Genomic DNA, 21407 nt, shown 5'->3' on the forward strand with positions numbered 1-21407 from the left:
TAACCATATTTGATCAGCCAAAAAAGGAAGTTTGAAGTCAATGTACAATACTTCCCACTAGAAATATGAATTGTCCACGTTGAGTTCAACCGATAAGTTGAATCCCTAAAGTCATGATATAATAGTAATTCTATAAGCTATCCTCAATCCACAACATTCTATACAGACATTGAGCCATGGATATATATACCACATTGGGGATCCACCACTCTATGAAGAAGCTGAATTTTCCTTAACCTCCTCAATCCTCTTCAAAACCTTCCTCATTGTTGGCCTTATTTATGGAAATGGAGCTATCTAGGCAATTATTAGATCTAGTAGTATTATCATCTTATCCTTGGGAATTCAGTGGAAGAGACAAAGCCATTAATAACACCAGATTCAATTTCTTCTACTCGAACATAATGAACTCATTTTTGTAGATACATGGCTTCTCCATTGAGGATGGACTATCATGGGATTGTTCCTGTAAGAAGCTAAAGTAAGTACACCAAAACTATAGATATCTTATTTGGGTCCCATTCTCCTATTATATTTGAGACATTCAGGAGCCTTGTAGACTAATAGAGTTGTGTCCTCAACTTGCTCGATGTCAAACACAGTAAGGCTATCATCTGTAATACAATCTTCAAAATCCCCTCCTAATATAACATTGGTATATTTGAGGTTACCGTGAATTAATATGGACGCCTGATGCAGGTGGGACAAGCCACAAGCTACATCTTGAACAATACTGAATCATGACATCTAGTACAAAGGCTTCCCCTTTGATTTTGAACCTGAAAAACTAGTCAAATGACATAAATCAGGCATGAAATTACACATAAAAAATTGTCTCCTAGAATTAGATGAACTTGTTATAATATAAATCCAATGTAATATAATGATCCATGTTAGCTTTACACTCCTTATTGAAAAGTTTACTCTTCAAAAGGTTGGCATCTAAAGGCCTTGCTGGCTTGGTCCTAACTAGAAGCTTAATCCTCGTTAGCGAGTTAAGGTTGTGCCAGTGAAGACTTTCTGGGTTGATTGTGACATAAAAGGAAGTCCATTTGCTTGGAGAATTGCATATTCTTAGAATATACAACCATCTTGGGACATTATAAACCTTTATTCTCAATTCACCACCTCAAATTATGTTTTCTGGTGATTTTTTGGAAACATCCATATTCATTGTAGTTTCATATCAGTTTTATAAATATGTAGTCTGAAAGTCATGTTATTAGAAAAGAATGACTTATTAAAACACCATATGGGGTTTAAACAATTTAAATCCTGAGAAACAATTATTCATATCACAAGTAAGCTAGGGCGGGGGGTTGATTTTGAGCTTTGTTTGACTAACTAGTTAAAACCCGTTTTTAAAAAATTCATTGCAAGTTTTATTACTTAATTAAATTGTTTATATATGCAATTGGAATTTTGATATTAGTGTCACCTAGTAACCAATCTAAGTTAATGGGGATGGAATATCTCTGGTAAAATTCAAAGGGAAAATAAAATAAAATAAACAAGCAAGTCTAAATGATGCCCAACCAGAAATCGTAGAGAATCCTTCAAGTCTAACCTACAAAGAGAACCATAGAGTTTTCCAAATGGTTAAGGGGACAAAGAATAAAGAGATCCAAGACCTATCTCATGAGGACAAATAATTTGGTAATATTTGTGATGTGTGTTGTGACCTTGAGTTTGTTATGATCTAGGGGTTCTCTAAGCACAGAAGGAGACTTACTTATTTTTATTAAGAGTTTATTTGTAGGTTGCTCTATTCAATGTCGAGCTTATATATTCAACACAATTGCATCTTGTCAACATGCGTTACAAGCAATAGTAAAGATCTATGGTTCAAATAGATGAGAGCAATGTTCAAACCCCATGGAAGACATGAGTGGCTATCAGGTTGAGAAACAAAAATTGGGTAACAAATAAAAATTCTGTACTTCTATTTTTCCAGCTTGAAGAGAAGGCATTTAGAAGGAATCATGCACATACCATGGAAGAGATAAAAGAGGCTTCCATTGGGATAGTGATCATAGAAAAGAAACTTGTCTTTAGCATAGAAATAAGCTCTTAGAGAAACTATATTCTGGTGTCAAAGCATATCCACCATCTCCACATGCCTCAAATTCATCCCTAGTAATATTGTCAGAATTATTCAGTCTCTTCATAGTTACAGTCATTTTGTTCTCCATCAAAGCCTTATAAGTAGTCCTTAGTATGCCTCTCCCCATAATTTCAGCAAATGCATGGAGAAGATCCTCCAAAGTGTACATATGAGCTTCCCCACTGCAGAACATAAGAAGCCAACTCCCATGTTGCTCATATTGAACGCTCTTAACATCTGTACTAACATAATATAGATCAAAACTGATCTCCTCAATCGAAAGCTTCTCACCTAAAACATTTCAGCCTCATACCCAGCCTTCTATTGTATGCACCTCTATTGAAATATGGCAACAAGAATATTCCAATTTAATTTGTCCTTGAATTAAATTGTGAATTAAAATCGAATTTACTCTTAACAACTACTTGGAAATAATTAATTAATTTATTTTAAATTAATTAGTTGGAGAAATTCAAGTTAGAAGTCTTTCTGAAGTCATGCAAGAGTTATCCCTTAAATTAAGGAGATAAGGTTGAGTTATATTTGAGTTGTAATTAGTTAACTCAATTTACTGAGTTAAGTCTAGTTAAATTAGTTTCAGACTGTTTGAGGAACTAATAGTGAGTTAATAGTCAGTTGATGCATGCATGCACTCAACTAGTGCTACTCCAGTTAACTGAATATTCCCTCATCAGAACCTCATGCATGTCTATTCTGAAAAAAACCTAGTTGAGATTAAAGTTCAAGGATAGTGTACTATCAATTGCATGTGTTTTCTCATGGAGAAAACTCATGCTTGCAGTCTAGGTTTCATCCTTGAGGATTGCGCAGTTTTTAAGGCTTGATCATCCACTTGGTAATAGGAAATCATCCACAAGGAATAGCACAAGGAAATAGGAGCTTGGAGGGCAGCGGGGAAGGCTGGAGAGAAGCCAAGATTTCCTGTGAGCATCTGTGAGGATTGTACTAAGAACTGGCTAGCTATGAGAGCTAAGGCTTTGTATAATTCCTATGTATTTTCTCCATGTATGATAATACAATAATGCGGGATTCTTAGCTGAGGCTTTCCCTAAAGTATTTTCATGTGTATTGTGCCATTGATTCTTCTTCTTCTATTTATATTTTTCATCTTGATCTTTTATCTTCTGCAAATTGATAGTAGAAGTAGGTTATAGTATTTTACTTTGATTTATATTGCATTATCGGGTTAACCTACACAGATTTTCTACATGGTATCAGAGCTGGATTTGTAGATATTTTCTACATGGTGTCAGCGCTGTGAACAGTATACTGAGAAGAGAATTCGAAGTTTGAAGTTCGAGGTTACAAGTGAAAATTAAATTCATATCATATTTCAAGGTTGACTAATGGCATTCTATGGCTTGAGACTCTAGTATGCCTTGGAAGGTAGCTCGAATTACATAGCATGGAAAGATAGAATGGAGGCTGTATTAGAAGATAATGGCTTGAAGGAATTCATTGATCAAGAAATCCAAAATCCAACTTCCACATGAAGCCTCATTCCACATGACCAGTGACAAAAAATTATTTAGTGCCTTGGAGGAGAAAGACCTCAAGATGTGCATAGAGATGGGTGACGACGGAAGGTATAGTGTTTCAGCATTGGGCACAATTGCTTTCCATAGGGAGCGTGGAGCTCCTCTCACCTTGATAGATGTGATGTATGTGCCTGGACTGAAGAAGAACTTGGTATCGATCATGATGTTGGAGGACAAAGGCTACAATGTTGTCTTCAATAAAGGAAGGGCATTCCTAAGACACATAGACACGGGTTAGACCAAGAGGACAGGGATTCGGGTGAAGAATCTCTATAAACTAGAGGTAGATGATTGTGCAGCAGTGAGTACGAAAGTAGAATTGGTGCAAAGCCAAGACATTGGCGAGTTGTGGCATAGGCGGTTGGGCCATTTACATCATGGGGATTTGAAGATAATGTAGCAGATATCTACAGGACTTCCCAGAGGTAAACTTGAGCAAGTTGACAATGCAAAGGTTGTACCTTGGGAAAGTACACCAAGTCTTCCTTTCATGATTGAGATAGTCGAGAAGAGGGTATCTTAGAGCGAGTTCATACTGATTTGTGTGGACCATTCTCGACGGCATCCACATTAAAGTAAAGGTATTATGTGATTTTCATTGATCACTATTCTCGTAAATGCTAGATTTATTTCATGCAGAAGAAGGACCAAACTTTCACAAAGTTTTGTGAGTTTAAAGCTTTGGTCGAGAAAGAGTCAGGGAAGAAGATCAAGGCCTTGAGAAGTGAAAACGGTGGAGAATATGTCTCTCAAGAGTTTAAGGACTTTTGTGCAGTGGAAGGAATTAAACGAGAGTTGACAGCACCTCATAACCCATAGCAAAATGGGGTGGCCGAGAGGAAGAATAGAACTATTGTAGGGGCAGCATGGGCAATGCTGCATGACCAAGGCCTACCACTTCACTTGTGGACTGAGGCATTCAACACAGCAGTCTATTTGCAAAATAGAAGCATGCATCACATACTTGGGATAAAGAAACCAGAGGAAGCTTTTTCCAGTAAGAGACCAGATGTGGGTCACTTCATGATCTTTGGCTCATCAGTATATTTCCATGTGATGAAGGATGCACGGAAGAATATTGAGCCAACAACAAAGTTGGAGATATTTGTGGGGTACACTTATACACCTCACAACTATCGGGTGTACTTGCCTACCAATCGGAGGATAGTGGTTCACATAGATCTCAAGTTTGATGAGCAGAAGGCCATGCAAGTTTCCCTTGAGAGGGAGCTCCAACTACAGGTTGTGGAGGAACTGTTGGTTCCTAAGGAGGAGGAGCCTCAGACTGATGCGGAGCAGCTGCATGTAGAGGTTCTAGTAGTGGAGACATCCACTCAAGTAGAGTCTTCCAGAGATGGATGGAAGAAAACAAAAGAAGATGAAAAATTATTGGAGGATGGGAGAGAGAATGTGGGAGCACCATCTTCTCAGTGCAGACAGAGGAGGTCACCTGAGAGGTGCACTGGATACATGGCCCTTACTGGGGAATGTGTTGAGACCAAGCCATATTCCTTTGAGGAAGCTGTGCAGCAGTCGATTTGGGTTGATGCTATGGTGGAGTATGGCTCCATAGTCCGTAATAGTGTTTGGGATGTGGTTCTGAGATGGAGAACAAGTCAGTTGTGAGTTCCCATTGGCTTTGCAAGGTAAAGCCAAGTTGTTGATGGTAGTGTGGAGAAGCATAAGGCAAGATTTGTTGCCGTGGATTTTCATAGGTCGAGGAGGATCATGTTGCTGCAACATATTTCGACAGAGGAGCGATATGCTGACATTTTCACAAAGGCATTGTCAAAGTGTAAATTTGAGTTCCATAGTGACAGGATCAGGGTGGCAGATAATCCCTTTCTTGTTGAGAGGGAGTGTTGAAATATGGCAACAAAAATATTCCAATTTAATTTGTCCTTGAATTAAATTGTGAATTAAAATCTAATTTAGTCTTAACAGCTACTTGGAAATAATTAATTAATTTATTTTAAATTAATTAGTTGGAGAAATTCAAGTTAGAAGTCTTTCTGAAGTCATGCAAGAGTTATCCCTTAAATTAAGGAGATAAGATTGAGTTATATTTGAGTTGTAATTAGTTAACTCAGTTTACTGAGTTAAGTCCAGTTAAATTAGTTCCAAACTATTTGAGGAACTAATAGTGAGTTAACAGTGAGTTGTTGCATGCATGCACTCAACTAGCGCTACTCTAGTTAACTAAAGATTCCCTCATCAAAATCTCATGCATGTCTATTCTGAGAAAGACCTAGTTGAGATTAAATTTCAAGGACAACGTACTATAAGTTGCTTGTGTTTTCTCATGGAGAAAACTCATGCATGCAATCAAGGATTCATCTTTGATGATTGCACACTTTTGAAGGCTTGATCATCCACTTGGTAATAGGAAATCATCCACAAGGAACATCACAAGGAAATAGGAGCTTGGAGGGCAGAGAGGAAGGCTACAGAGAAGCCAAGATTGCATGTGAGCATTTGTGAGGATTGTACTGAGAGCTGGCTAGCTGTGAGAGCTAGGGCTTTGTATAATTCCTATGTATTTCCTTCGTGTATGATAATACAATAGTTTGGGGTTTTTAGCTGAGGCTTTCCCCAAAGTATTTTCATGTGTATTGTGCAATTGATTCTTCTTTTGGTTATATTGTTCAGCTCGATCTTTAAGCTTCCAAAAATTTATAGTAGAAGTAGGTTATAGTATTTTTCTTTGATTTATATTGCATTACCGAGTTAACCTACACAGATTTTCTACAACCTCTTGCCATAAAACCTAATAAGGAACACCATGGAAATTAGCCCAATAAGGGATCCTGCAACAATCCCTACTATCTTTCCCCAATTTAGCCTTTCATGCCTTTTAACAAATTTCCTGAAATATTGCTCCATCTGCAAGCTTGTAATAAGATAATAGGGCTTAGAGAAGGGGTCACTACTACGTTAAGCATGCATAGCCTGAGAAATGGTCTCCCACAGAGCCTAATATTTCCCAAAAATGAAGAAGCATTGAACATAGACAGAACTGTAGTAGATGGTATTCTTCCATAGGGCTGGTTATTAGAAACATTCAATACTTTCATGCTAGATTGATTAAAACTAGGAACAAGACCCTCCAAATGATTGATTCTCCAAAAAAAGAGTATACAATATTTGAAGCCCAGTGAAGGCACCAGGTATTTCACCACTCAAGAAATTATCCGAGAGAGCAGTGACCTTCAGACAATGGAGACCAGGAAGAGACCTGGGAATCATACCTTTGAGCATGTTATGATCCAAAAACAAGTTTTTCAGATTACTTAGGTCCATTAAGTTGGGAATAGGTCCTCTGAGTGAGTTCCCCTTGAGGCTTAGGACTCACAGTTGATCCAGCCTATTCAAGTTGTTCTCATCAAAAGTGTCATTAAAATTCATATATTCTAAAACTAGATTGGTGACTCGACCCTCTAACGTGCACCCCATGACTCCATTCCAACTGCAATAATCTATGCCAGATCTCCACTTTGAATTCAATCTATGCTTGGGATCTGAATATTCCTTGAATATTAGAAGCGTAACAACATATCACACCATTTTAACATGAACAACAACAATAAATACAGAATGTTGAAATATAAATAGCAAAAGAAAGAAGAACTCTAACATTATTTTTGGCTCGTAGTACCCCATGATTTCACAAATGTAGGTTGGACTATGAGATTTCAGTATAAAGTGGGCTCAAATGACTGGAATTAGTTTCCAGTAGAAAATGTTTAGAATTTGTATGTTGTAAGGCTCAATGGTTTGCACAAATAGTCAGTTGGGCAGTGATCTAGAGGTAGATTTGTGGGAGTTGATCATAACTAGCCTAGATTTTATCGTCAGTTCATTTCTATAGAAGTTTTATGTGAGTATTCTCAAAGAAACATTGGATGAGATGTGATTTAGTGGTAGACTGGTGGTAGTTTTCCACAACTAGCCTAGACTTGAGTCTCAGCTCATTTCTGTATAAGCTCTACTTGAAAATCCCTAGAGCTACAGGGTATGGTCCAGGAGTAGATTAGTGGGACTTTACCACAGCTACCACATATTTGATTCTCAACTCATTTCAACATGAAATCTACCTAAAATCCCCCGAGGACATGTCTTACAACTAGAAATTGGGTGATTTCCATCAAACACAAATCAATCTTCACCTAGAATATGTTACCCTTAGACATTCCTCAAGGTACCAATCTCAAGATTACATTCAGAAACAATGTTGCATTTGTACCATTTAGAAAGTTCAACTGTCATTGAAATTTCAGCACAAACTATACTGCATTTGTAACTCAAAAACTGACACAGAGCCCTTTTAACTTCAAACTATTATGAGCCACACCAACTTCAAAGTCAACTCAGATTCAGATTTCAATACAAATATATTACATTTGTATCATTTAGAAATTTTGCATGAGATTGAAATTTCAGAGCAAACTATGTTGCATTTGCACCTCAAAAATTAGCACAGATCCATATTCACCTCAAATTTTTATAAGTTAAGAGATATCAAATCCTTAGTGGTACCAATCTCAAAATTTTTATTGGGATCCTCAAAGCTAACCCAATATACATTGGGGATTAAATTTTCACTGCTATGTATACCATAATCTCATGCATATTTATAAACTCTCAAGCATATTTATAATTGATTATCCCACACAAATCAAAAGTCTAAAAATACAATCTGGGATTGTATGACCTTGGCATTACACTAATCAAATATTTGATCCAGTTCTAAAGTGTTGATTATAACAACTAGGTAATCAACAAAAATTCAAAAAACTAAAGTACAATTTGGGATTGTGTGACCTTAATAACTCTTGGCATTACAATGATCAGGGCTTTGATCGGGTACCACATATTTGATGAAAGATTCAATATTATGAATGAATAATATTAATATGATTCAATATTATGAATAAATAATATTAATATGATTCAATATTATAAACTCATAAGTGTTTCTTGGTCCAAGTGTTATGGCTATGCAGATTTATCAGTTTATAATCATGATGAAAATCTGGAGAAGATCCCCTTACTTTAATTTTCATAAGTGTTGTCCTTATTCTTCATGCCAAAATTTGAAATAGTTAATATGTGTCAGTACAATTGAAATTCAAGGAGGCTTAGCCACCAATTTTGTAAGGATAAAGTGACTTAAACTCTCTTAGACGTCCCTGCACCAATTAACTATTTATAGCATATAAATCCTATCCCTCACCTACTTAACCAAAAATACAATGGATTCCAACACTCTTAGAAAGGTGGGTAATTAATTTTATGCTAAAATGGCCACCAAGAAACCAAGTATAACATTGATTTTGTAGCTCACTCCGGTTAAGTATGTCAGTAGTAGGACTTGTTGTGCTAAACATTAACCCCCCATTTCTTATATAAATTTATATAAAATTTTAAATAAGAAATGGGTCCCTTTAAATAAACTTAGATAAGATTTGTGTGTTCATAAATAAAATTGGTATTAACCCATCATAAAGGAAAACCTTTATGAAAAGGCTTAAGGTAAATGAATCATTATAAAAGCCTTTTGAATGAAAATAAAGCATGACTTTTAAAAATATTATAAAACTCTTCGTTATTGCGATAAAGCGATCGGAAGATTGCATATCACAATAACAAAGGAAATATACGCAAAGCCACAAAGAACCTTCTCAATTCTCTCCGATCCGAAAAGGCAATCGCAATCGAGAAATCAGAGAAGCCAAAAGCCAAGCACAATATAACCAAGCCCCTTAATTCCTTCGATGCGATAAATCATATCACAATCGGCAAATCGCCGATGACAACAACAAGCCAACACATAAACAAAAACATGCTCAAAGCCTCCAATGTGATAAAGCATATCGCAATCAGCAATTGGTGAAATCACATTGACAAAACAAGAAAGCCCGAGTCCATTCCCGATTGCGATATATTAATTAGGCACACATCTCGAAAATGTATTTAAAATGGTTTGCATGCATTGTATCACCTTTCGGTGATCGTAGATATTTAAAGCAAGTATTAAAGCCTTTCCCTTGATATTCCCGATCACCGATTTGCGATTTATCATGAACCATCCATCAAAGAAATCTAAGGCATGCTTGAATTAATCATTCGATATATAAGCAACATGATGGGCATTTAGAACCTTCTTTACCATGATTTACACGTTAAATGACTATTCAATGAAGCAGTTATGGGTAGATCTTTTCATTAGATTTTATCCGCAGCGATCTTTAAATATATTCCATTATCACCTACAAATCAATGTAACTCTTGTTCATTATCATATTGGTCTATAGCATCATTTCTCTGTATCATGGTTTTTCAATCGCTTGTGCAGAATTTCGCCGAAACCAGGAATCTGAAGAAAATGGGAAAGAAATCAAAGAAGTATGCAACAACGGCTCCTCCAAAAAAGATCTAGGACCAAGTAAAACATGGATTAATATCATACACAACATGTCTCAAAATGGGAAACACTAGCTGGGAGAGTATCTATAATCTAATTGAAGTTGAAGAGCCCGAAGAATTATCAGAAGAGGCCACAGCTGATTGAACTAATAAGTCTGAAGGAACTCTTAAAGAGTTGGCATACTCCTTTCTTCACAGAATAGCAGCGCGAGATAAATTCCTCCCATATACTGATGTCGTGAGATGGGTAGTGGAAAAAATTCCAATTACAAATAGAACCTTTTGCACAGTTGACGGCAGGATATTTGGCTCATTTTAGCTTGATAATCTAAGGAAAATGCATCACTTACCTGAGCCTGAGAAGAGGTACAACAAATCATTCCTAGAATCTTTTGCAAAGGAAAGCGAGTTAGAATCAGCCCTAATTAAGCAATGGAGACACTTCCCTGAGAAGCACAAGCACGAATCATCGGGTAAGTACTCTATAGACTCATTGGCTTCTCCTTACTATTATGTCGGAGCTATGATGTGTAGAATGTGGGGAATACATGACTCAGCTAAACTCACTATAGAAATGGTCCCTCTAATGGAGGCTGCAATCAATGGCTATGTGATGGATTGGGCCAATATTTTATCTAATAAACTAGCCACAGCAATTTTAGAGTACAAAGCAAATGTATATTATACTACTAGGACCATTCCCCCATTCTATTATAGTGCATTCATTATGGACATTGTTTGTTTAAATTCTGAATTTCCATTGCTCGGGTGGAGATGGGCCCCAGCAGACCCTAAACTAATACATATCTATCATGTGCAATTATGGAAGGCCAATTACAAAAATCATTTGTATAAAATCTACAATGGTTTTATTTTTCCTATTTATTACTCTATTTTGATAATCCTGCTCCCAAGATATCTCCGAAGCAAAAACAGATTTGACAGTAGTAGGCAATTGGTTTGGGGAGGAAAGATTCACTTATATAAGGATTTTTGGTAGCAATACAAAACCCTATGTCCTTCCCCTGTATGTGCCCGATAAACTATTAGCTCAGGAATTGGCTTATTAAATAACAGTGGATGGGACATCCAAAACCCTTAAAAATTTCAAGAAACAGGTATGGCCTACATTCCCATTATGGTGTGGCATTTTCGCTCTTCATGATTACAAGCATGCAGAGAAGGAGACAGAAAAATTGCAAACACTAAAGCTTGCCATGATTCTTAACAGACAGTATGATCCCAGAAAGGTGGCCTATAATGTTCTTGACCAAGCCAAACTTGCCAAACTTGCCAAATTTGGTCATGAAGATGATGTCTTTGATGATATATTTGCCTCAACTGAATCATTATTCCAAGTTAAAGCATTGGCTAAAATCAAATATCAAGATGAAGGATTAGAAGTGTTTAATAGGCTTAGAGAACAGAGGTTGCAAACTCTGTCTTTAGACCTCTTAGTCACAACTCCTACAGTCCAGTCATCTGCTCAGACTGAACAAATAGTTACTGGTAAGACTTCTGATATTGAAAAGGTCTCCAAAAAAGAAAAGGAACAAGAACAAGAACAGGGACAGGGAAAACATAGTCAACTCATAGATACAGATACTCAGATTGATCCCAAGCTTCTTAAAGAATGGAAATAGTTTGATTCCATTATAAGCAATACTGAGAACTTACAGGAATTTAGCACACCTGAAGTGACAACTGGTCACAAGACAACAACTAATATGGTTCCAATTGAAGGAACCAGCGGCCCACCAAACACTCAAAAGGATATGGAGATCATTCCAGAAAATCCATCCGATGAAATCATCCGACATGTAGACGAAATACCACCTTTAGATGTCTTCTACAGCCCTAAACATAGGGCTATAGTAAAAAGACAAAGGAAAAAGAGAAAGCTTGATCAACCTTCTCTTTTACCTGCACGGATGGAGATGGCTAATGCGGTATGGAGAGAGGAAGTCAATCCTTCTGAAGACCTCACAAAGCTCTCTCAATATGTCGGGCTATATTCCGAAACTACTATGGATAAAGCATCGGAAGTCAGCAATTTACTCAAAGAAAAAGATCAAACAATTATTTCGCTTGAGGCACAGGTATTTCAAAAGCAGCAGAGGATAGAGCAATTATAGCAGCAGTTAGCAGCGCAACAGCAATTAAAAAACCAGCTAAACGAGCAATTGCTCAAGGAGAAGCAAAGGATAGACCAAAGCGCAGTTCAGAAACAAAAAGAATTATCCTTAGCATTGGCCAAGTTGAAGTCAATGAATGAACAATTGAGCAAAACAAAAGATGAGAAAATCGCTCAACTGTGACAACAAATAGAAAAGTTCAAAGTTTTTCCTCAAGTAGCAGAGTTCAAATCCAAAGCTTTCTCGATCAATAAAGCATTGATTAATCAAATAAATCTGCTATGTCATAATATTTCTCTTGCTGAGCCCCTCTGTGAAATTTCTTCATCAATGATTGATAAATCAGTTGATGCAAGACAGAATTTGGAGCAGGCCGATGAGAGATTAATAGACTTTCTTTCTTGGCAAGAAACCAAGGAAGGACAAGCTACAAATCTGCCTTGAATTCTGGAATCGCACAAGGAAATTCTTTTCCTAGAATGGAAATCTCAATTGATGAAAGCAGAGAGGGAAACTTCAAGATGTAGATCAGCGACTGGTAATTTGATTAAATTAATCAATGATACACTTTATCTGTATAATTTGATTTCAGATTGTACTCCAGGTAAACTACCATCAGCTAAAGCATTGGAGCATACATGCAAACAGGAATTAGCAAATAAGGAGAGATTAATCGCGGGCATCCAAAGTTTAACTTGGGACACCTTTTGGTTCTTCCTGGTTAAACCACATAGTCAAAAGGCAACAATAAAATGTTTAACAGATGCAATCTATTACATGATTCCTGAAATTAATAATGCTACGTATTCAGCCCAACTGCATTCGCGTATGAGTCACCCTCCAGAATTGCAACCAATTCTCGCTATATGCTAGCTCAAGCCAAAGTATAATCAACCGAAACAGTGAATCATTCTACCGACTACAAGCATGTCTATTTCAAGGAGATTTTCATGATTTAGTTATACCACCTCATAGCATTTTTATTTCATAGTTAGTTAGTTAGTAAGTATTTATAGACCCTTTCATTGTATTGGAAAGGGTCCTCAATTTTTGTATCAAAACTTGGATCAGGAGTTGCACTATTTTGCTTCCGATATATATTTTTTTATGAATACTAGGCCTATATTCTAAATTTTAATGAAGAATGCTTTGATAAGATATGCACTATTGCTTTTTGTGAGAGTATTTCTAAGTTGAAAGACAGGATCTAAATGCGATTGATATCAGAGGGGATTCAAATTACATATGGTACTATTATCTATGTCTTTGTTCCATTCTTTTATATGAATCAGCATTTATTCAATTATTGCTATCATTAGATATATGTATGTATTTTAACAGCAGTCCTTTTACTTATCACTATTGAATGTTTAAGGTATGTTATTCTTTCAATCGTATTTATGTCAATGATATATGAAGAATAAAGTAATAATGTTTTAATTATTACTTTTTTCAACTACTTGAACAAAGTAATTATCATATGAATGAATGTCTTTATTTATAAGTGGAGTCATCTATATGCCTATTTGTAGATAAAGATCATCAAAAGTTGCACTTAAGTGGAAATTTCCCAGGATATATTAGTTGTTTATTTTTGCATTATAGAGTAAATCATCCATCATTATCATTAGATAACAGAAGATCAATCACTTATCCATCCTATTTACAAACCATTGGGAAACTGGTCTTATTATATCCATTCGGATCCACTAAACCAAACGGAAAAGAAGCTGCCTTTAAGGTCCAGACCGGGTGGTTTTCCCTGATGTTGATGCAGCGATTTTTGAGGAATCAACATTTTTGGCACTAGAAGGAGGGCCATGAGTTGTGAAAGGTGAGAAAATCCAAACCTACAACCCGTTCTAAGAGTAAATCTCCCTCCACCTCACCTCCGACTTTTCCTTTGCATGCTGGAACTCCAGTCTTCAAATGAGAAGAATAGGAGACAACTACCACTGCTAATCCCCAACATATCTCAGATAAATTAAGTACCGAATCTCCTGAAGTACAATCTCTCATCCATAAACTTTAAGGCTTCTCAATATCACCACAGAAATATGAGGTATCTCAAGGCAGTGTGACTTCGCAATTCATTCCCTCTCACCCCCTCACCAGACTTCAGAGTGAAAATCTTGGTATGGAAACTACTGCGTTACCTTTACCTAAAAGGAAAAGAGCAAGGAAAACAACTGAAGGATCTGATAATGAAACAATCTCATCATCATCATCCTCCATTTCATCTTCTCCATTGCAAAGTCAACAATCCACTCCCCCATTACAAATTGTTGTTCAACAGGGAATAGGAACTTCAACATCAACATCACAACTTTTTGGAATCTCAATATCTGCCCTTTCCCAACCATCTAGAACTTCATCAGCATTATCATCTACTATCTTGACAATGGCACAAAATCCATGGAGCAGTCCTGGTGCAGTCACTATGCCTGCACCTTTACATCCATTGCCAGCTCACCCCGAAAAATGGTTGCCAAAATTTAATCCAGATGCAAGAATCCTAGCAGACAACCATATTAACAACTTTATGTTATCAGACAATCTAAAAGTAGTTACAGAGGAAGATGTGGTTGTTAGGCTTTTCCCTTATACCCTACAAGGGTCAGCTAGGTCTTGGTACTTTTCTCTACCATCAGGATCCATTACCAATAGGAATATTTTTCAAGAACAGTTCTTGACTAAATATGGTGATGACAGATCTGTAGCAACATTAATCAATGATCTTTCAAATCTTAGGACAGAGTCCAAAGAACCTATAAAATAATTCAATTCCAAGTTTAATAAACTCTTGAATAAGATCCCAACTGCCTCTAAACCTAGTGAACAAGTTAGAAGTGAATGGTATATAACAGCTTTACCTTCAAACATAGCTATCTTTGTAGATAGAGCTGGAAAACCTACTCTAGCAGAAAACATGAAAGAGGTAATTGTTGTGGAAAAACGTATCACCGCTTTGGAAAAGAAAGCTACTCTTGAAGACAGAAAATCTAAAAAGGTCTCTTTCAAAGATGATTCAAAGAAGAAAATGGCTAAAGATCCATACGATATGGAGGGTCTTCAAAAAGTTCTCAAAACTATGTCAAATGAAATGGTAGAAATAAAAAAGCAGGTAGCTGAAACTTCAACAAAAAGGCCATTTAGGAACTTTAAGAAACCTGAATCAAAGCCACCAAATGCTATATCCAATGCAGACTTAGATCCGGAAGAAGATGAAGAAGAGGAGATTGTCTTATCATCTAAAGAAACTGAAGAAGAAGTAACTGTTGAATGCCATGGCATGTGGGATTTCATTTTACCTAATTCTGATACAAAAAATGAACAGGAAGCTTTCCCAGTTACTACCAAGAGTAAAGGTACTTCTAAAACTGTTTAAATAAATCAAAAGAAAAGGAACACCAGTACTCTACAAAAGAGAAAACTCCCACAAAGAAATATCCAACCCCACCTTCTCAAAATCAGCCATCAGTTTCAAATCCACCTACAACAGCTAAAACATTAGTGGTTACAACTCTATGGACTACAACATTATTGAAGACATGAAGAAAACGAAAGAAAATATTACCATGTTTGAACTCAGTAAACTCAAACACCAACAAAAGTTGTTGCTTAAGGAGTTAGATGCAGTACCATCTTCTCCTCTTCCTAATGTTGTACTGTCCAAAGCTGCCAATGCATCAGGTAAACCACCCCTTGGTAGAGTAGAAGCTACTGATGTTGTTTTAATCGGAGATAGATCAAATTCCCATACTCCTCCTTTTCTCTTAACCTACGAGATATATAATAGAAATCTACATAAATGTTTGATTGACTCAAGGGCTTCTTCAAATATAATGTTAGCTTTGGTTTGTTCCCAACTCAACATTGAACCCCAAAAGTCTGCAATTCATATTGTTTAGTTGGATAGAACTAAGGTCCAGGTTTTAAGAGAAATCAACTCAGTTACTATTAGGTTATTAGTTGATCCAAGAGTGGTTCAGAGAATTGATATTTTAATTGCTGATATACTTGAATTCTATGGTTTGATTTTGAGTAGAGATTGGTATGAAAAACTTCATGGTTATATTTCCACTGATTGGTCTCATATGTGGTTACCTTATAAAGGAAATCCAAATCAAATAAAGATCGATTGAGAGAAACATATGACTCATACTGTCACTGGGTTTGAACAAAAAAATCGACCAATAGCATTCAATAATAACATTTTGGGGAATTACGCATCTGAATCATTTTTTTGCAATTTTGTTGCTCAACCATCACCCTTCTCAGTTAATAATTTCACATCTCAAATTGAAAATTTTTCTCAAAAAGATATATCAAGGTGTGTTAAAATTGCTGAGGAAACTGTAAATAAAACTGTAGATAAATCTTTGTTTTGGTCGTTGTATTTTGATGGGTCTAAATCTAGTGAAGGTGCAGGAGCGGGATGTATTTTAGTTAGTCCCAAGGAAGAAAAGACCATGTTGTCATGTAGGTTGGAATTTGAATGCAAAAACAATACGGCCGAATATGAAGCCTTGGTTCAAGGACTTTATAAAGTAATTGGTTTAAAGTTCAATATTTGAAAGTGTTTGGTGATTCGGAAATTGTTATAAGACAAGTCAGAAATACTATTCATTGCCTTTCTAGTCACCTTAAACACTATCATTCCTTGGTACAAGACCTAATATCTCAATTTTTGGCATTCAATATTTCTCCCATCCCTAGATCCCAGAATGCAACAGCAGATTTACTAGCTAATGTTGCTTCTAAGCTCCTTCCATCTGAAGATTACAATCCTGATAGATTCTCAGTAGAATTAATTTTTAGGCCATCAATTTCTGATAATGTCACTAACTGACGAGTGTTCATTCATGATGAAGACATTTTAAATTTCTTAACTTCTAACAAATCCTATGATGATCAAATTATTGATGAGAGTGACCATGACCTTCAAATGAAGGAAAATCTTGAAGAAAACTCAATACCTAGACCAGTGATCAAGCTTGAAGATCTTTATGACATTAAAGATAGGTTTAAACAGGTTACTAATTCAAAGCTCCAAATTTCAACTTTGAGATTTGAATTAATAAACCTTGGTACTGAAGACAATCCACAAAACATCAATTTAGGATTAGGACTTTCTTCAGAAGAAAGAATTGCATTCATTAGATTATTGCATAAATATAAAAATGTTTTCACTTGGAAATATGATGATTTGAAAACATATGATACATCTATCATACAATATATGATTCCAATGCTTTCTGAACAAAAACCAGTACATCAGAAATTAAGGAAGATTCATCCTAACTTAGAGAGTCAAATAAAAACTGAATTAAATAAACTCTTGAAAGCTAAAATAATTTTTCCTGTTAGACATTCAAATTGGGTGTCCAATATGGTGCCAATTAGGAAGAAAAATGGTGACATTAGAATTTGTATTGATTTTAGAAATCTTAACAAAGCAAGTCAAAAGGATAACTTCCCTCTACCAACAATGGAGCAAACTCTCCATTCAGTAGTAGGTTCTGAACTGATGTCCTTCGTAGATAGTTTTTCAGGGTATAACCAAATTTTGGTACACTCTGATGATAGACTTATGACTACTTTCAGGACTAAGTGGGGAACTTATGCCTATCAAAAAATGCCTTTCGGGTTAATCAATGTTGGAGCCACGTTCCAAAGAGCAATGAACATAGCATTCAAAGGACTGATCAATAAATAAGTAGTTGTCTATTTAGATGATATTACTGTATTCTCTAAGAAAAGATCAAGTCATTTGCATGATCTAAAACAAATCTTTGAACGTTGCAAAAGGTATGGTATTTCACTCAATCCTAAGAAATCATTTTTCGCTCTTGACCAAGGTAAACTCTTGGGTTTCATTGTTTCAAAATATGGAATTTATATTGATCCGGATAGAATCAAAGAGATTTCTAATTTTCCATTTCCTCATAATAAAAAATCCATGCAATCATTTTTAGGCCAAATTAACTTTGTAAAAAGATTTGTACCAGATTTCTCATATATTGTTTTACCATTACAAACCATGATTAAGAAAAATTCATTGTTTATATGGGGACCTGTAGAAAAAGAGGCATTTGATTCCATCAAACAATCAATCATAAATTCCCTTGCTTTAAGCACTCCTACTTTTTCAAATCATTTCATCTTATATACTCTTGCATCTGATTTGTCTTACGCAGCAGTACTAACACAAATTAATGATCAAAACTTGGAAGCACCAATCTCATTTTATAGTTCAAACCTTCAAGGTGCTGAACTTAATTACTCAGAAGTTGAAAAACAATCCTTTTCTGTATATAAAGCCATCAAACACTACAGACCCTTTCTCTTAAAAGCTCACACAAAAGTTATAGTCCATTTTTAGCAGTAAGACAATTACTAGTTCAAAGGGAATTAGGAGAAAAGAGAGCAAATTGAGTCACAACACTACAAGAATATGACTTGGAAATAAAACTAGCAAAGATTTTCAAAGGCCAAGGTTTTTGCAGGTTGTTGGCAGGAGCTTCTAACATTCAGGAACCTGAAGGTACAAAAGATACTGAAGAAATCAATCACATATGTACCACTAATCCTGAATCCCAATACGCAGATATGATTTTCTATTTGAAAAATGGATATGCTTCGTCTAATATTTCCTATAAAAACAAAAGTGCCATAAGACTGAAAGCCAAAAACTTCATAATTGTAGATGATGTATTGTTTAGATGGAATTATGATTCAATTCTGTTAAGATGTTTAGAAAAACCTGAAGCGCAAAAGGTCTTGCAGGAGCTACATGATAGACCAGCAAGAGGACATTTTGGAACTGATACAACAACCCACAAAAACATTCATGTTGGGTATTATTAGCCCACCTTGTTCAGAGATACTCATGAATATGTAAGGAAATGCCAAAGTTATCAAACTAATAGTGGAAGACAAGAAGCCAGCTTTCCCTTTGCAACCAGTCAACATTGAACAAGATTTTGAACAATGGGGATTGGATATCATTGGAGAAATCATGCCACATTCATCCAAACAACATAGGTATATCCTCATAGCCACTGATTACTTTACTAAATGGGTTGAAGCAATTCCTTTGAAGACAACAAACTCTGAGGAAATATTCAAATTCATAGATCAGTTCATCATTACCAGGTTTGGTGTCCCAAAGGCTCTTATTTTTTCTAATGCATCTTACTTCTCTGGTAATTATATATTTTACTTTTCTATCAAAAGGGGATTTAAGTTGAGATATTTTTCAAACTACTACCCTCGAGGTAATGGTTTAGCAGAATCTACCAATAAATAGCTCATCAAAATCATTAATAGGCCTATCGAGCAGAATCATAAAAACTAGCATAAGTCTTTGACATTTACACTATGGGCTAGCCGAATAACACAGAAGGCCTCAATAAGCACTTCTCCATTTAATCTAGTTCATGGAAAGGAAGCTATCATACCAGCAAATTTAGTACTTCCATCACTAGCCTTAGTGCAATTTATTGGAGAAACTCCCTCATCTTCTATCCAAGTGAGACATGATCAGATCCTGAAACTAGAGGAAGAAAGGGAGAAAGCCCGAATTATACATGCAAAACATCAGCATATTATTAAGTCATCTTTTGATGCAACTTCAACCAGCTCAAAACATTTACAAGTTGGTGATCTAGTTTTGAAGTGCGACAAATCCCATGAGGATAAAGGAAAACACACTAAGTTTCAGAAAATGTGGCTTGGACCATTCCAAATCAGTGAGAAGATAGGCCCTTCCACATTCATATTACAAAATCTATCAGGAAAGAGAGAATCTCTTCCTGTCAACGGCCTTATTCTGAAAAAATTCTTCAATTGAGGAGGTAACCCCTTCTCCCTTTGTAAATATTCAATTTCAGCAGGATTTGTTTGAATAAATTAGTTTCTTTAAAATCCTAGCAAATAAAGTTGTGAAAAGCCTTCCATTGGTCTTTGCTATATTGAAAAAGTTACTCAAAAGAAAGTAGTTTTAATATTTACTTTTAAGAAATGGAAGCCATGAAGGAAAAGGAAGATTCTAGGAAATTAGGTATAATTAGATTCTGAAAACCCCATTTTATTTTTGTGAAATCTTCCCAAAACTTAGAAATACTATAAATCATTTTAAAGTTTTAGAAGCCTAAAAACGGTTATCAATACAAAACAGAGACTGATTCAATCTTAGCATATTCAACTCTTACCCTGTCATCCATATTCTCTTAAGGAGAAAATTGTTCATCCCATTCATCAAAGTTTATAATTACTCAAAGTGTAATTCTAAAATACTGCATAGTAAAACAGGGTAATGGCTTATTATTATAAGACAAGGGGTCTCATCACGAGCCAGCTTGTTCAGTTAAATTACAACCAGTGAATGGCATTGTCAACAGCTGGCCACCAAACCAGGACAATGGCTTTTTATCTTACAAAATAAGGAAAAAATAAAATGCAATACAAAAAATGTGGAAACATATCTTTTGAATTCATTCTTTTTAATTATACTCTGAAATGGATGGAACAATGAATGATCAAATGGTTAAAAGGTAACCCTGCCGAGACTATAGACGTTTGCTAGCAGCAGAGGCTCTACCTATGACAAAGGAGTCATTATAAAAGCTAAGTTGGAAAAGTCTTTTGTTTTATCATTATCAACCAATTAAGGTTTATTTAAAGCTTAGAATGTATTTAGTTTTAAGAAGAGAAAGAGATAGAAAAAATAGTTATCATTATGTTTAGAATTTATGATTATCTAGTTATATTAGATTTTCTCTATCAATTAAGGTTTTTAGGTCAAGAAAGTTAAAGTATTATATTACTTTCTCAGAGATAACTGTTTCTCCCAGTAAATCGCCAATTGTTGTGCTAAACAACAACCTCCCATTTCTTATAGAAATCTATATAAAATTTTGAATAAGAAATGGGTCCCTTTAATTCAACTTAGATAAGATTTGTGTGTTCATAAATAAAATTGGTATTAACCCATCATAAAGGAAAACCCTTATGAAAAGGCTTAAGGTAAATGAATCATTATAAAATCCTTTTGAATGAAAATAAAGCGTGACTTTTAAAAATATTATAAAACTCTTCATTATTACGATAAAGTGATCGGAAGATCGCATATTGCAATAACAAAGGAAACATACACAAAGCCATAAAGAACCTTATCAA

The 21407-nt window shown here is 35.5% G+C and overlaps 2 pseudogenes; both read right to left on the minus strand.

Moving 5' to 3' along the window:
* Positions 1–210: 210 nt before the first annotated feature.
* On the minus strand, positions 211–5980 carry LOC149156504 (inactive leucine-rich repeat receptor-like serine/threonine-protein kinase At1g60630 pseudogene; annotated as a pseudogene).
* Positions 5981–6408: 428 nt separating this feature from the next.
* On the minus strand, positions 6409–7323 carry LOC149156505 (inactive leucine-rich repeat receptor-like serine/threonine-protein kinase At1g60630 pseudogene; annotated as a pseudogene).
* Positions 7324–21407: the final 14084 nt, after the last annotated feature.

Source organism: Pinus tabuliformis, chromosome 9 (genome assembly GCF_031772625.1).
Source record: "Pinus tabuliformis cultivar Carrire ecotype Pingquan chromosome 9, CPIR1, whole genome shotgun sequence".
NCBI classification, from domain to species: Eukaryota; Viridiplantae; Streptophyta; class Pinopsida; order Pinales; family Pinaceae; genus Pinus; species Pinus tabuliformis.